General features: G+C 44.0%; 1 protein-coding gene across 1 annotated transcript in view; it reads right to left on the minus strand.

Annotated features, from left to right (window-relative positions):
- Nucleotides 1-11,616, minus strand: part of GATAD2B (GATA zinc finger domain containing 2B) — a 79,277-nt gene extending 67,661 nt beyond the window's left edge. The window contains exon 1 of the mRNA XM_028131547.2: nt 11,401-11,616. The gene's annotated coding sequence lies outside the window, so the exon portion shown is untranslated. The remainder of the gene's footprint in view (nt 1-11,400) is intronic.
- Nucleotides 11,617-17,170: the final 5,554 nt, after the last annotated feature.

Below are 17,170 nucleotides of genomic sequence, written 5' to 3' on the forward strand. Positions count from 1 at the left end.
AGAAGGTGGGGCCAGCAGCTCAGTTACAGTTATCCACCTAGAAATTCAATGAAGGTAGGGCCAAGTCAGATGAACTGTGCCACTTATCTTAGAAGTTTCACGGGGTTGGGGGCTGGGGAATGCAGCCTCCACACCAATGAAGTTTCTAAAAAATATCTGGCCTAATGTCACCATACTATTTCTCTGGAAAACCAAAAAAAACAAAAGCAATCAATTCCCTCACCCTCATTCCAAAGTTGCAACTCATTAAAAAAATTCAATCCACAGAGGAACTACAGGGAAGCAGAATAGCGAAGTACAGTATTCTCAAAGCATTCAGTGAGATCACTCTAAGATGCTCTTTGATGTTCAAATAATTTTGAGAAGCTCTGCATCCTTTAGCCATTCTTTTACCACTCCCAATGTACAATGCAAGGCTATGGGAAGTCATGTGGTAAAGAAATCTGAGCCCTGGACAGTAGCTCAGCTGGTCAGAGTGTTGTCTTAATATGTCAAGGTTGTGGTTTCAATCCCTGGTTAGGGCACATACAAGAATCAACCAATAAATAAGTGGAAAAACAAAACAATGTTTCTCTCTCTTTCTCTCTCAAATCAATTTAAAAAATGAAATCTGCCTTGCCCTGGCTGATGTGGCTCAGTGGGTTGAGCACTGTCCCAGGCACTAAGAGGTCACATGTTCAGTTTCTGGTTGTGGGCTCAATCCCCAGTAGGAAGCGTGCAGGAGGCAACTGATAGATGTTTCTTTGCTATTTCTCTCCCTCTCTCTCTCCCCCCCCCCCCCCCCGCCCCCCCAAATCAATAAAAACCTATTTAAGCCCTGGCTCAGTGGTTAAGAGCATGGGCCCACACACCAGTTAAGGGCATGTATCTGGGTTGCAAATTCAATCCTCAGCCCTAGTCAGGGCACATTCGGGAGGCAACCAATCGATGTGTCTCTCTCACATGGATGTTTCTCCCCACCACATACTCTCTACAAATCCATGGAAAAAATATCCTTGGGTGAGGATTAACAAAAAACAAAACAAAATTTAAAATAAAATAAAATCTGCCTTAATTTAATGCAGAATTTTTCAAAACCTACTTGATCATATAACTTTTTTTTACATAAAATCTTTTAATACTGAGAACTATCATGGGTTTTGCTGGGGTTTTTTTAAAGGCACAATAGCCCAGCCAGCGTGGCTCAGAAGTTGAGCATTGACAAATGAACCAGGAGGTCCCAGTTCAATTCCTAGTCAGGGCACATTATCAGGGTTTCCTGCTCGATCCCCAATAGGGGGCATGCAGGAGGCAGCCAACCAATGATTCTCTCTCACTGATGTTTCTATCTCTCTCTCTCCCTCTCTGAAATCAATCAAAAAATATTTTTAAAAATAAAAAAGTCAAAACAAAAGTCTATAAGAAATGATAGGAATATGGTAAGATCAAAACTTTTGGAATCAGAGTTGTTCAAATAATGTTATATTCACCACTTTTATTAATATGTGAGATTCCAGCAAAATGACAAGTTCCCTGGATTGAGTTTTCTCATCAGTAAAAAGATCTCCCTCACAGAGTTACTATAAGAATTAAAATAGTAAAAAGCCTTACACAAAAAAAGTGTTTAACAAATCAGCTTACAGTTACTTTTTAATTGATTTCAGAGAGGAAAGGAGAGGGAATGAGAAGTAGAAACATCAATGATGAGAGAGAATCATTAATGGGCTGCTTCCTGCACACCCCACAATGGGGATCAAGCCCACAATCTGGGCATGTGCCCTGAGTGGGAATCGAACTGTGACCTCCTAGTTCATAGGTCAAGGCTCAACCACATAGCCTCGCTAGTTGGGCTGCAGTTACATTTTTTAAATTCCTTTTAAGTTCTAAAAGTTGCAAAAATGCAAATTTCTTTTAAATCTCAGAAAATATAAAATTCATGACTGAGGAACTCCATGAGAAGTGTAACTTCCCAGGATTTTGCAACCTTTTTATCCACGGGGATATAGAAAAAGCCTTTAAATTTGCCACACTTAAGATGATATACAGGAGTACACTACACCTACTGATAAAAATGACATGAAGAGGCCCTGGCTGGGGAGCTCAATTGATTAGGTCATCCCATAATGCCAAGGTTGCAGGTTTGATCCCGTCAGGGCATATACTAGGCATACCAGTTAATAATGCAGATTTTTCAATAGATGGAGTTACACATATGTTGACATATATTCAATTTGATATGTATGCTATTTTATTGTATTGACAACAAGCTTCAAAACTTTATGTCAAATTTTCTGAAGGTGTTAACATCATAGGTATTTTTACGCTTAAAAATGTCAAATTTCAGCCCTAACCAGTTTGGCTCAGTGGATAGAGCGTCGGCCTGCAGACAGAAAGGTCCTAGGTTCGATTCTGGTCAAGGGCATGTACCTTGGTTGCGGGCACATCCCCAGTAGGAGGTGTGCAGGAGGCAGCTGATCGATGTTACTCTCTCATCGGATCTTTCTAACTCTCTATCCCTCTCCCTTCCTCTCTGTAAAAGATCAATCAAATATATATTTTTTTAAAAAGTCAAATTTCGTGCCCCCAAAAAAAGAACATTTGCGGAAAGTTTTAATTCATTACTTTATTTTGAAGAAAAGTGTTGCTGAATACTTCGGGAAGCTTATGGTGAACATGCTCCATCTCAAGATACTTGTGAATGCTGGTTTAAACGCTTTGAAAGTGATGATTTCGATGTGAAAGACAAAGAACGTCCAGGTCAACCGAAAAAGTTTGAAGACCAACAATTACAAGCATAATTGGGTGAAGATGAATGTCAAACTCAAAAACAACTTGCAGAAAGATTAAACGTTGCTCAGCAAACAATTTCCAATCGTTTACAAGCAATGGGAAAGATTTTAAAGGAAGGAAAATGGGTGCCACATCAACTGAACGAAAGACAAATGGAAAACCGAAAAGTCATCAGTAAAATGTTGCTTCAACTGCACGAAAGAGTCTTTTTTGCACTGAATTGTGACTGGCGATGAAAAGTGGATTTATTTTGAGAATCCCAAACGCACAAAATCATGGGTTGATCCAGGGCAACCATCAACATCGACTGCAAGGCCAAATCGATTCAGAAAGAAGACAATGCTCTGCGTTTGGTGGGATCAGGAAGGTGTAGTGCAGGCGTCCTCAAACTACAACCCGCGGGGCCACATGCGGGTGTTTTTGCCGTTTTGTTTTTTTACTTCAAAATAAGATATGTGCAGTGTGCATAGGAATTTGTTCATAGTTTTTTTTAAACTATAGTCCGGCCCTCCAACCGTCTGAGGGACAGTGAACTGGCCCCCTGTTTAAAAAGTTTGAGGACCCCTGGTGTAGTGTATTATGAGCTTCTAAAACCAGGTGAAACCGTTAATACTGATCGCTACCAACAATAAATAATCAATGTGAACCACGCTTTGATCATGAAACGACCAGAATGTGCCAGAAGACACAGCAAAGTAATTTTGCTTCATGATGACGCACCATCACACTTCAAAACCAGTTAAAGACACTTTAAAAGATCCTGCCTGGGAAATATTAACCCACCCGCTGTATTCACCAGACCACTTATTCTTTCAGATTACCACTTGTTCCGATCGATGGCACACGCACTTTCTGAGCAGCACTTCAAAACGTACGAAGAAGTGGAAAATTGGGTCTCTGAATGGTTTGCCTCAAAACAAGAAAAGTTCTATTGGGACAGTATCCACAAATTACCTGAAAGATGGGGGAAATATGTAGCTAGCAATGGACATTAGTTTGAACAAAGCACTTTTGATGTTTCTCTTGAAATTATGTTTCCTTTGATTACAAAATCTGCATTATTAACCAATACACCTAGTATAAGGAACAACCAATGAATGCATAAGTAAGTAGAACAACAAATCAATGTTTCTCTCTCTATATATATAATCAATTTAAAAAAAAAAAGAAAAAGTGAACATGAGAACATTTTGTAGAAGAGTATTTATGGCTTCAGTGATAGAAAGGGCCTCATTATCAATGAGGAAAAATGGGTTGTGAGGAAAGCTCAGTTTGTATCAGCTCATAATAATTAACAATTGTACAGGGCTTTACAGTTTATAAAGCACCTTTATATGACTGACACAGAAACCTAGTGAAACAGATAAAGCAGCTATTGATCCTTATTTCTAATCTCAGGAAACCATGGCTTGGAGACTTCAAATGACTCAACCAAGGTCACACAAATGATAAATGGTAGAACTAAAACTCCAACTTTGTTCTTCTGCCTCCAGAACATAACAAAAGGAGCAGCTTCTAAATGTATGCAGCATTTTTTCAACCCATAGGATTATTCATTTTAAAATATCTTTAGGTGACAGGCACCATGCTAGGCACTGGAGACACAATAGTAAAAAAAAAAAAAAATGGTGCCGAAACCGGTTTGGCTCAGTGGATAGAGCGTCGGCCTGTGGACTGAAAGGTCCCAGGTTCGATTCCGGTCAAGGGCATGTACCTTGGTTGCGGCCACATCCCCAGTAGGGGGTGTGCAGGAGGCAGCTGGTCGATGTTTCTCTCTCATCGATGTTTCTAGCTCTCTATCCCTCTCCCTTCTTCTCTGTAAAAAATCAATAAAATATATATTTTTTTAAAAATGGTATCTTCTTTCAGGATGTTTATAGACCACTAAGGGGAGATAAATAATATTTATAAATTAGAGTGAGATCCAAGAAGAAAGCATTTCTAAGTCTCTTTAGGCATGTCAGAGAAGGCTTTCCAGAGAAAGCAGCATTTGAAATGAAATTTGGAAGTTGATCTGGGAACTAAAAGAACAGTTATTTGCCCACATATAAACTGTAAGGGAGAAAAGGCAGGCTACGGCAAAGGCCAAAATTACAAAGGGCCTTAAATACTAGGTAAGGTTTAAATTTTACCTTTAACTGATTAGAAACTATTGAATACTTTTGTGAAGGGGACACTGAATAATCAGGTCTCTGTGTTAGGCCATTGTGAAGACAATATGATTGAGAGTTTAGAATAAGAATGTCCTGGCCGGGTGGCTCATTTAGTTGGAGGGTCATCCGTACACCAAAAAGCTGTGGGTTCAATTTCCAGTTAGGGCACTTATCTATGTTGCAGGTTCCATCCTTGGTCAGGGCGTAAATGGGAGATAACCAATCGATGTTCCCCTCTCTCTCTGAAATTAATAACACATATCCTCAGGTGGGAACTGTAAAAAATCCTATATAATAAAAGGCTAATATGCAAATTGTCCCCTCAGGAGTTTGACAGCCCGGGAGTTCGACCACTCACTATAATGTGCGCTGACCACCAGGGGGCGGCGCAGAACGAAGGAAGGCCCCAACCGGCAGTCAGGGAAGGAAGACCCTAATCAGCCCTGATCGCTGGTCAGGCCTAGGGACCCTACCCATGCACGAATTTCATGCACTGGGCCCCTAGTTTAAAAATAAAAGGGAATAAGACTAAAAAGCAGAGAGACCTATAAGAGATTATGGCAATGTTTCAAATAAGTATTGTGGGTGTCAATTAGAAGACCAGCAATGGAAATACAGAAAAAGTTAGATTCAGAAGTATTAAAAAAAGTAATGGATTAAAAAAAAAAAGGAATGAAAAAAAAATAAAAAAGGAATGGATGAGAGAGAATTGACAAAGATGCTCACATTTTTGGCTTAGGTAACTCAATGAATCATAGAAGGGAAACAGATGATAGAAATGTTGTTTGAGGCACCAATGGAATAGAGGTGAATATGTCCAGCACACAATAGACAACTGGAATAAAAGAACTGGAGTTTAGAAGAGATGTAATAATATTTATATATATGAAGATTATTTTTTCAGTAACCAAGTATTATGTACCATTATTTTAATCATACTACAAGGTTCACATTTTAAGATCTCATATTATGCTTATCACACTTCATACTTTCGTTATAAACAAACATGAGGTAAACATACATGAGGTTAGGAAAAGTTTTATTCCTATCTGATCAACAAATACTTGAGTATTAACTGTATGTCAGGTACTGAACTAGGTATTACACAAAACAAAATAAATCCATGCCTTCATAGACCTTATACAATAGGAAAGGACCCAAAAAGCAAATCAGTATGTTATAAAGTTGTAAGTGCAATGAAAAAGAAAATGGAGTAAGGAAGGATTAGGAGTAACAGGGTGATAGTAGAAGGAATAATTTGTTGTTGTTGTTGTTAACCCTCACCTGAGGATATTTTTCCATTAATTTTTAGAGAGAGTGGAAGGGATGGGGAGAAACAGAGAGTGAAACATTGGTGTGAGACACATTGATTAGTTGCCTCCGACATGCACCCTGACTGGGGCCGGATATCAAGCCTGCAATCAAGGTATGTGCCCTTGACCAGAATGGAACCCTAGACCAGTGGTCTGCAAACTCACTAGTCAACTGAGCGGCAAACCGCAGCTCATGAGCCGCATGTGGCTTGCGAGCCGCAGTTTGCCGACCACTGCCCTAGACCCTTCAGTCCACAGGCCAATGCTCTATCCACTGACACAAACTGGCTAGGGCTAAAGGTACAATTTTAAATAGTGGTAGGATAAGGTCTCATTGAAAAGGTGTCATTTACTAGTAAGCAAAGACTTGAAGGAAGTTAGAAAATGGTTCAATTGTATTATCTCTGGGAAAAACTCGCTATTTCCCACTGGAGGGAATAGCTAGGGCAAAGGTCCTAAGATAAAGAATGTGGCTGAGCCCTGGCCAATGTAGTGTGGCTCGGTTAGAGCATCGTCCTGTGTGTCTTGGGTCCACTTCCTGGTCAGGGCACATACTCAGGTTGGGGGTTCAATCTCACACTGTCATGGTCAGGGCATGTAGGGGAAACAACCAACTGATGTTTCTCTTTCCCTCTCCCTTACTCTCTCTAAAAAACAACAACAACAAAAAACCCACACATATATACAATAAAAAACATATCCTCGGGTGAAGGTTTAGAAAAAAAACAATGGTTGATATACAGGGGTAAGCAAAAATAGGTTTACAATTGTAATACGAGTAAATAATACAATAATTAATAAATAATACAAGAATAAACTGTTTCACATACAACTATAAACCTACTTTTCCCCACCTCTGTATTTAAAGAATAAGTCAATGTGGCTTGAATGGAGTGAACAAAGCGGGAGGATGATAATCAAAAGAGAAGGGGTGAGGAGGGCAGGCAGATCATGTAAGACCTTATAGGCCACTATAAGGACTGGCTTTTACTCTGACAGAAATGAGAATTCAAAAATGATGAGACTTACCCAAAGTCATATACTAGTAGCTAATAAGTGGCAAAGCAGCTAGGATTTGAACCAATATTTCTAGACTCTCTACACCTGTGTTCTACTATTCCAATTTGCCACTTATTAGCTCACAACCTGCCTCCCACGAAGTGTAAATTTAAATACTCTCAACAAGCTAATTTTGTAAGTACCTTCTAGGTAAGTGAATACAAGCTCTCCAGTTAATATTTCTACTCCCTCACAACCATAATAGAAATTTATTAATCCTAATATCTAACTTAAATCCTACTAACATTGCAGCCTATATTTATATTACAAATCCCACCTTTCCCAAATGAGACAAAATAAAAAAAAAAGCTTTGCTCAGAAGGCTTAAAGCATGACTTTCAGGTTCAAATAACAGTAACCTGAAATTATTTTAAAAATGTATACTAGCCAGATGTGAAAAGCAACCAGAGAATGGCTCAGGAAGTATTGTCATTTCCCTTAATAGTTCACTGGTTAGTATTAATAACAATTATGTTGTCAAAGAAGCTTTTGCAATTACTAATGACTCTTTGAGGTCTGGGATATGACCACTTCATACCTCAAAAGTAACAAAATATATGCTCTTATTCATCTGTTGCTGTTGGTACTATAACCCAAAACTCTTGATAGTTTCTTGCCAGATGATAGCAACTTAAGAAGGCAATGGCAAAAAATAGAGGATTTTTGAGGGAGACACCATCTATAAGGTATATGAGACAGGTTAAGCCCTTAATGGCACTGGTTCAATCCTTTCCTACTGGATGAACTCCAAACTGCACAGGAATATTTCACATATCCATAAGATAGAAGGTAAAAGATGGAACATGAGGCGGGAGCATTTCAAATTAGATCTACTCTTCAGAGATTTTCATCATTAGTACACAAATGTAAGAGCCTCTCTGCTTTATGGACCTTAAAGCCACCGAAATCTCCAACCAGTAACCTACAGAAAAAGCATCAGAGGAATTATTAAGAATAAAACAAATAATATGGCTAACAGAAGCTTTCCCCCCCAAAAGCCAGTCCTTTTCAACAGAAATTGAACTGCCTTATGTGTTATCTTTTCTCAGGCTTAGCCAATGCAGGCGAACTGCAACTTTGTGTGGCACTGTCTGATAGGTTGCTTTTTTTTTCTTCTGAGCAAGAGGTGGACAGCTTTAGGCCAGGACTAGATTTATAGTCAATCTGGGTTCATATCTTTTTTTTTCCTTTTTCTTTCCCTCCAAATGGCCTCAGAAAATGCCTGTCTATTGTGCCTTGATAATGTACTGATTCAGGACTCTTTAAGTACTGCAAAGGATCTGGAAAAGAAAGTCCCTCGGTCCCAGTTATGGTTCAAATCTTAGGATGTCTATAGCATTTGTTTTAATCAACCAAAGCTGGTTTGGTTTTTCTCAATGAGCCAAACAAAATGAACATTCTGAGTTGAGTGCAGAGGGGCTGCTTGTCAGCATGACTCCCAATGGGTGGCTAATACGGAATATGCTCCCCAATCTAGAAACCAGGACAGCACAGATACTGTTCCTCTACACGTGAACCTCCAGTTTGGTGGGTGTGCAAAAAAGAAAAAAATCAGTAAATTAAAACCAGAGGCCTGGTTTCCATATACACTACTGCTTAAGGCTAGTATGAAGCTGGATATCCCAGAATATGACTAGGATACTATTACTGACACACTGACCCTTCTTCCACACTGCTGTTCTCGAACCAAAACCCAACCTGGTAACCAGGTCCAGCCAGAAGAAAAAAAAAGGGGTAGGGGATGGGGAACACAGGGACCGAATGGGGACATTTGCCTCCCAAAAGGGAGAGGACAATACACAGGTTTTTGAATATACTTTAAGACTATCAGATTCAGAACCAATTTCTCACATCTTCCTCCCCACCTCCCTGTGGCCTTATGCTAAACACAGCAATAAGAGTTTCTGCTAGAACTTAAATGTGAAGGGCTGATCAGGGAACCTGGTTAACATTGTTCCTAGATTCGTATTTGAATGCAGCCTCTATTCAGACCCTATTCGGACTGCCTCTAAACAGGAAGTTAACAGACATCACCCACAGTCAGGGGAAGCAAACCACAGTGTCATAAAACAAAGATGGATGCTGCTGTCAGCTACAAATCACTCTCACCTCATGGAAAGTGTTCTTAAATAAGGAATAGGCAGGACAAAAGTCCTTAAGCTTCACCTCTTCTCAAACTGGGTCACTCAGCCCACACACAGGTCCAGCCTTCTGATACCTGCTCATTAATACTTTTCTTCCTCAGTCTTTATCAAGATGACTATCACTGCCACTAGACTAAAAACTACGTTTTTCTAAAAACGGAAGACAGCACTACCAGATCAGTACTCCCATTAATTAACTCCTTATTCATACAACCTATCTGCTCAAGAAGCCCAAGGAAAAACTATCCTTAACCCAGCCCATCCCAAAACAGTCAGAGACTGGGTATCAGTCACACAAAAAACAGCATCATTTCCAACAGGTGTGAGTCTTCCCTCAAAATATATCGATCTCCTCAGTAGCACCTTTAGCAGCTCCAGAAGTAGCCTCCCTCCCAATCAAGTACCAACAGAAATGCTACTTTTAGCATTCTTATCAAGACTCTCCAGCATCAAAAGTGGTTATCAGACTTTCAAGAGTCAGTGTATCAAAGAAAAAACACAATAAAGTTACCATTAAACTCCCAAGTAGGTTCATCTCCAACATATAGACAACATATGGACACCATGTTGCTGCCAGAAAACAATCAGAAGTTCATCTGCACTGAAAGGGGGACTGGAGGGCTGGAGGAACATTTCTTTTCATTTTTGTATCACATTTTGTAAAAGTAAATTTTTAGAGAGAAACGTGTTTCAAAAACTCAAAAACATCAGCTCTTCTCCAACACAGATCTGTTGAACCTGCTTTTTTATTCCAGCTGCTGCAAGTCCAAATCTCTGTTGCAGTCTGCTTTTGCTTTGCTAAAATTATCTCCCAGCTCCGTTTCACACAGAAGGGCTTCAAATAATTATTGATCAGAAAGGAGAAAACTGTTCCTGGGAGGCTACCTGATTCTCCAGATGACAGAAGCAGAAAAGCTTGCTAGTCAGCCACCCACCCACCACAATGCCTCCATCTCCAACTCAGTGCCAGTCCTATGAGCTAACAGCTAGTGTCTGGAAGGAAGTTGATGCTGGGGAAAGAGTGCAAAGAAGCTACCATACCTTTATGAGGGGAGAAAGGTCCCGGGCCAGCGAGTGGCACCCAAACCTTGGCACTCACAGGAGTGGCTAGCTCCTTGGTGTAACTGAGAGCAGGGAAGCAAAAAGTACTCTAAGTCCCGGATTGGTTAGGGAAGGGTAAGTTCTGATTCCACACAGACCCTCAAGCAATGAACTGGGATACAGACCCGGTGTGTCCCAGAAGCCCAGCTGAGGAAAGGGGTGGTTTGGTCGCTACACAAGATTAAGTGTCCACACAGACTGAGACAATTCCCTTTTCCTAAGGGAGCGCGAGGGGACCGTGGACGACGACGACGAAATAAAGGGGTCGGGTTCTGCGCTCCTGATTCCTTTACCTAAATAAAGATAATTACCTCGTGCTTCCTTTACCCTTCAGAATCCCCCATTTGTCCCAACCGCCGCCAAACACCAGACTGAAAGCAGGGAGCGGCCCCCGCACCCTGAGGGCACCACCGGGGGTGGAAAGTTAAAGGGGGGGACGCGCAGAGAGGAAAGAAGGGGAGCATGGCGGGCATGAGGCAGTGACTGAAAGCGGGGATGGCGGGGGAAACGGGGCGCGAGGGAGGGGAGAAAGAGTAAAAGGAGAAGGAATGAAGGGAGCTGAGGGCGCGCGAGGCCGAAGTGAAAGACCGGGGCGCGCGCACGGAGCGGGGGGAGGGGATGAGGTGAAGGGGGAGCGTGATGCGGGGGCGCGCGGTGCCGGGGTGGGGGGAGGGGGACGCAAGGCGGGGGCGCGCGGGCGGGCGTCGGCTCGCGGGCGCTTCCCCTCCCCCGCCCCTCCACCTTTCCCTTCCCCCACCTCCGCCACCACCGCCTCCTCCCAGCCTCCCTCCCTCCCTTCCTCCCTCCTCACCGCCCCCGGGCGGGCGGGCGGCCAGGCTGGCCTAGGCCAGAGCTCCTCACCTGGCGGTGGCGGTGTAACTCCCAGCTAGCTCGCCTCTTCAGGCGGCGGCGGAGGCGTCGAAAAAGGAAGAGGCGACGGCACAGTGGGTTCCGTACCCTGCTGACGGGACGAAGGACGGAGGTGGGAGAGGGGGGCGGGCCGGACCGGGGCAGGCGGGCGGAGCAGACACTGCGGTACAGACGGGGGCAGCGGCGGCGGCGGCGGCTGCACCGGCGGCGGCGGCACCACACAAACAAGGACGCTGATTGGGCAGCTGCCAAGCGCCTCGGCTCCGCCTTACCCACACGCCACGACGCCCATTGGGCAACCTAAGCCGGCCTCCCCGCCCTCTTCTTCTAGGCCATACCAATAAGAGAGGGGATGCCGGGACTACACCCCACCCTTGAAGAGTGAGTGGCTGGCGAAGTGATGATTGGCGTACCTGAAACCCAATTCTAAACGGAGGAGGGGGATGGTCTAGCGGGGGCGCGTTAATGGGTACCTCGACCAGTCCCAGACACATCCGGGTCTTCAGCAGTCCATTAAGTGTCGGGGGTCAAAAAATCGCTTCAGGCTGCAACTTTACCTTGGAGACGTTTTGGTCCCCAGGCAGCCGCCGTACCCCAGTATCCCAAAACCGGGATTCCCCTTTGGCTAGCTCTCATTCTTCCAATTCTAAAGATGGAAACTGGCGAACGGCGCTGGGCTCTGTGTTAGGTGGTGTTTCATCCCGAGAAAATCCATGAATTTCACGAAAGAAGTAGCTTTAGGCGCTTAGGCCTTGCTTTCTATTTGGGGCGTGGCCTGTCTCAGTCTGCCAAAGGCCTTGAACTTCCTAGTCTTCATCGTACCCCAGCATGGTCCTGTCGTAACTAACCCATGGCAGCAGAAAAAAAAGGCAGCTAGCCAAATTGCTGAGAAATTACGGTGTGCAAAGCCCTCCTAGCTCCTTCTCTCGGGATCTTGTCTGGTTAGGTTCACAGTGAAGGAAACAGCCTCCTTACCCCACTCCCCCTAATCAACTCAAGGCCCAACTCCTCTTGCTATTCCCAGAAGCTGTTAGACCCACCTAAACTTACTTAGCATTTCTTGACCACCTCAGTGATAAGCAACAAGTATCAGAATGTGTTGAGGGAATTACAATAGCTGACGTTTGGGGAAAGAGACTGAGCTATACATGCATTATTCTTTCAAAGAGCTTTACATGGGTTATCTTCTCGTAACTGTGGAGTAATTATTATCCTCATTTTACAGATGAGGAAAAAGGAGGTACAAAGTTAAAAATGCTAAGTGGCAGAGCTGAAATTTGAATACGGGTAGATCAAAAAACAGGCTCAGAGAGGTTAAGTTAACTTGCAAAGTCCAAACAGCTAATTAGTGACTGACTATGCAGTGCTTTGAGCCCAGAAACAACTGATTCCAGAAGCACTAGAACATGTTCTTCACATCATTTAGAAGTCGTGCTCTGCACTGGAAATTAAACTAATGAAGGGCGTGGCCACACACTAAAGAAGGACCCTGAACATACACACACACACACACACACACACACATACACATACACACACACACACACACACACACACACATACGCACATGCAGAGGCATGCCCCAATTCTTATTTTAAGTGGGTAAAAAAACCTTGTTTCATTCTAGTATAGTGTCCAGGTAAAGAACATGGACTCTGGAACCAGTTTGGCTCAGTGGATAGGCCTGCAGACTGAAAGGTCCCAGGTTCGATTCCGGTCAAGGGCATGTACCTTGGTTGCGGGCACATCCCCAGTAGGGGGTGTGCAGGAGGCAGCTGATCAATGTTTCTAACTCTCTATTTCTCTCGCTTCCTCTCTGTAAAAAGTCAATAAAATACATTAAAAAAAAAAAAAAAAGAACATGGTCTCTGGAGTTAGACTACCTGGGTTTGGATCTTTGCTGTACCTCTTACCAGTTGTGTGATTTGGGAGCAAGTTAATTTATATTCTCTACTAATGGCCCAGTACATGAAATTCTGCACATTAAAAGGGAATTAGAGGAAATATTTTAATATTGCTATTTGCCCTTTCTCTATAATACAAGTGTCAGAGAGGAAAGAAAATTAGTAAAATGTATATGAACATCTCCCTCCTGTCAGAGTCTGGGGCACACCACAAGACCCAGAGTCAAGTCCCCGCCCACATGCGTGCACCTTGAAATCACAGGAGACCCAGACCCAACGGCCCTCACCTCCGTCAAGCCCCACAGGGCAGGGGGCACAGCCTCAGGTCCCCAGCCCCAGCATGGGGAAGAAGGGTGGGGGGCACAGCCTCAGGTCCCCCGGCCAGGCCTCAGGTCCCCACCCTGCACAAGAGTGTGACGACCATTTGCATATTAGCTCTTTATTATATAGGACTAGAGGCCTGGTGCACGAAATTTGTGCATGGGGGGCGGCCCTCAGCCCAGCCTGCACCCTCTCCAATCCGGGACCCCTCAGGGGATAACCGACAGTCAGACATCCCTCTCACAATCAGGGACCGCTGACTCCTAACTGCTCACCTGCCTGCCTGCCTGATCACCCCTAACTGCCCCCCCTGCCAGCCTGGTCGCCCCCAACTACCCCCCTGCCGGCCTGGTCGCCCCACGCAGCCTGCTGTTCACTCGTTTGGTCGTCCCTCACTATCCCCCCTGCCAGCCTTGTCGCCCCATGCAGCCCATGTTCGGTCATCTGTTCAGTTGTTGTGGTCATGATGGCCCCTGGCTTTTTATATATCCAGATGCCTTAGTTTCCCTGTCTGTAAAAATGGGAATGACTAATAAGAGTACTGAGCTCATAGGATAATTGTGAGGATTATAAAATAGTCCATTTAAAATGCTCAGGACAGCCGAACCCGGTTTGGCTCAGTGGATAGAGTGTCGGCCTGCAGACTGAAAGGTCCCGGGTTCGATTCCAGTCAAGGGCATGTACCTTGGTTGCGGGCACATCCCCAGTGGGGAGTGTGCAGGAGGCAGCTGATCGATGTTTCTCTCTCATCGATGTTTCTGACTCTCTGTCCCTCTCTCTTCCTCTCTGTAAAAAATCAATAAAATATTTTTAAAAATAAATAATTAAATAAATAAAATAAAATGCTCAGGACAGCCTGATCGGTGTGGCTCCGTGGTTGAGTATCGACCTATGAACCAAGAGGTCAGGGTTCAATTCCCAGTATGGGGTGTGCAGGAGGCAGCGGATCAATGATTCTCATCATTGATGTTTCTGTCTCTCCCTCTCTCTCAGAAATCAATAAAAATATAAAATGCTCAGGAGAGTGCTAAGGATACAGTAAGTACTCAATAAACATAAATAGTAACGTATGGGTTTCCTCACTTTTCCAAGAATTTCACCCTCTTAGTTCAAAATTCAGCTTCTGTTGGTATTCTATTGGTAGTAGTCTTATACTGAACTGAAAATTATTTCTCTACTAACCCCCTAATTTTAATGCTTTCACTGACTGTTATTAGTACACATGATAGAGGACCTATTATGTCATCAGGCACTCTTTCATATGCTGGGGCTATAACAGTAAATGAGATAGTCCCTGCCCTCATGGAAGGTATAGTCCTCTTCCCTAACTCGCTTAAACCATGATCAGTCCAATGCATTCTCTGTATCTGAAGGGCCATTCTTCAAGGGCTGTGAGGAGACATAAGAAGTATGTTGGTGGATACCAGACGAAAGAAGATACTAGTGAGTCCTAAGAAAATGCCTTCTAACAAAATTAAAAATCAGGCCGTGGAGGGGGACTTTCAATCTGGAATAATCAAGTTCCAAGGAGGACAAGTAAGTGAGGCCACTGTTGTAATGTACATGATCTTTGCCCTATGCAGTCTCTGTTCATTTTCTTTTTGAAGCTAACATTTATTAATTTCACATGGATTACATAATTAATCTTTAAACAACCTCCCCAATTTGCAGATGAGGAAAAACTGAGGTATAGCAGTTAAGTAACTTGTCAGATGTAATAAAATTAGTAAGTGGAAGAGACAAGATTTAACTGCAATTTTTCATACTTGAGCCTATAAACTTCCAAGTCTGGGAAGATAACCCTAGCTGGTTCGGCTGTGGATACACAGAACGTGGCCTGCGGACCAAAGGGTCTGGGGTTCGATTCTGGTCAAGGGCACGTACCTTGGTAGCAGGCTTCTCCCTGGCCTGAGCCCTGGTTGGGGCTCGTGCAGGAGGCAGCCAATGGATGTGTTTCTCTCACGTTGGTGTTTCTTTCTGACTTTCCCTCTGTCTCCTACTCTCCCTAAAAGTCAATGGAAAGATATCCTCAGGTGAGATTAACAACAACAACAAAATAGTCTGGGAAGAGAAATGGGGCCAGGTTATATGTGCATATCCTTCCCCTCACACAGTTCCCTAAGCTACAGGACAGAGAAGATATCAGATGCCATGACGATTACTTTATTAGTGGAATTCTCAGATATTCTTGTGGTTAAAGAATTCTATAGTTCTGCACATCTGACTGTAGACCTCTAAAAGGAAGCCCCAAAATGAGAAACAGAAGCTGGAGGCAGGGTTGATTAGCATTATTGTTTGTGAACCAAGAGGCCCTCTAGACCAGTAAGATTGTACAGTCTATTTTTTAAAAAATATATTTTATTGATTTTAGAGAGGAAGGAAGAGGGAGAGAGAGATAGAAATATCAATGTTGAGAGAGAATCAATTGGCTGCCTCCTGCACGCCCCCTACTGGGGAACAAGCCCACAACCCAGGCATGTGCCCTTGGCCAGAATCGAACCCGGGACCCTTCAGTCCGCAGGCCGACGCTCTATCCATTGAGCCAAACCAGCTAGGGCGATTGTACGGTCTATTAAAGTAGGGACTGAGCCCTAAAAATCTCTCCAATGTCAGTTGGTTTAGCATATTACTAGGCACATTACACTCAACAGAAACTTATGGTTTCGGGAAGGCAGTGGCTCCATTGCAGAAGGTCCCTGAGGAGGATACAGGGAGAGGTTGATTTTGGAGAAGGAGCTCTGATCAGAACCTGGGGTGACATGAAGGTTCCCTCTGAAGAAGGCATCTCCTAGTCCCTGGCAAAACAGATGGCATTTCCTAAGCCCCTGCTTTCCTCCTGTGCGGCTTCTTTGCCACGCTCAAGACAGGATGGTGAAGGGTCCACTGGCTTGAAGGTCCCAGAATTCAAAAGTAGTACTTTTCATCCACTGATCTCACCCCAAGGAATGGAAAGGCTCCTGTAAGTTATTTCCTCCGTTGACACTCACACCCTCCTTCCCTAAGGCATTTCTGTTTTGTTGGCTAATTCCCTTTGGTGATTTGTTTTGCATCTCCGTTTGGAGTTGTTTCTGTATCTATTTCATTAGACAGGAAAGAAAGGGAGAACTCCAAGTAGGCCAAAGGGATTAGAAAAACGAAGCCTGTCTCTCTGATGCCCACATGCAGTTGAGCCCCTGAATCCTTGTCCCAATCTTCCTGGCACTGTCCCCAGACTGAGACCCTGGTTGGAAACGCACTCCCTCCAGCTGGAGCAACCAAGGAGGCCTAGGGTAACCGCCAGGGCTCCCAAGATGCATGAGGGCCACCAACACCAACTATTGGGGAGCGCGCTGCCATCCCCGTGGAGGTGCTGGAGAAGTTGGGAGGGGAGAAGCTGGTGGGGGAGAAGCAAGAAGGCAGAGATGAGCTCAGGGCCCCCAGAGAATGGAGTCTTTGTGTGGGCAGACAGATGAGGCACAAGGGGGCGATTGTGTGGGAGGGCCGGAAGTGCCCCACACACTGGCATCACCACAGCCAGCACCGGATTCACCCCTCTC

This window comes from Eptesicus fuscus, chromosome 22 (genome assembly GCF_027574615.1).
Source record: "Eptesicus fuscus isolate TK198812 chromosome 22, DD_ASM_mEF_20220401, whole genome shotgun sequence".
Taxonomy (NCBI): domain Eukaryota; kingdom Metazoa; phylum Chordata; class Mammalia; order Chiroptera; family Vespertilionidae; genus Eptesicus; species Eptesicus fuscus.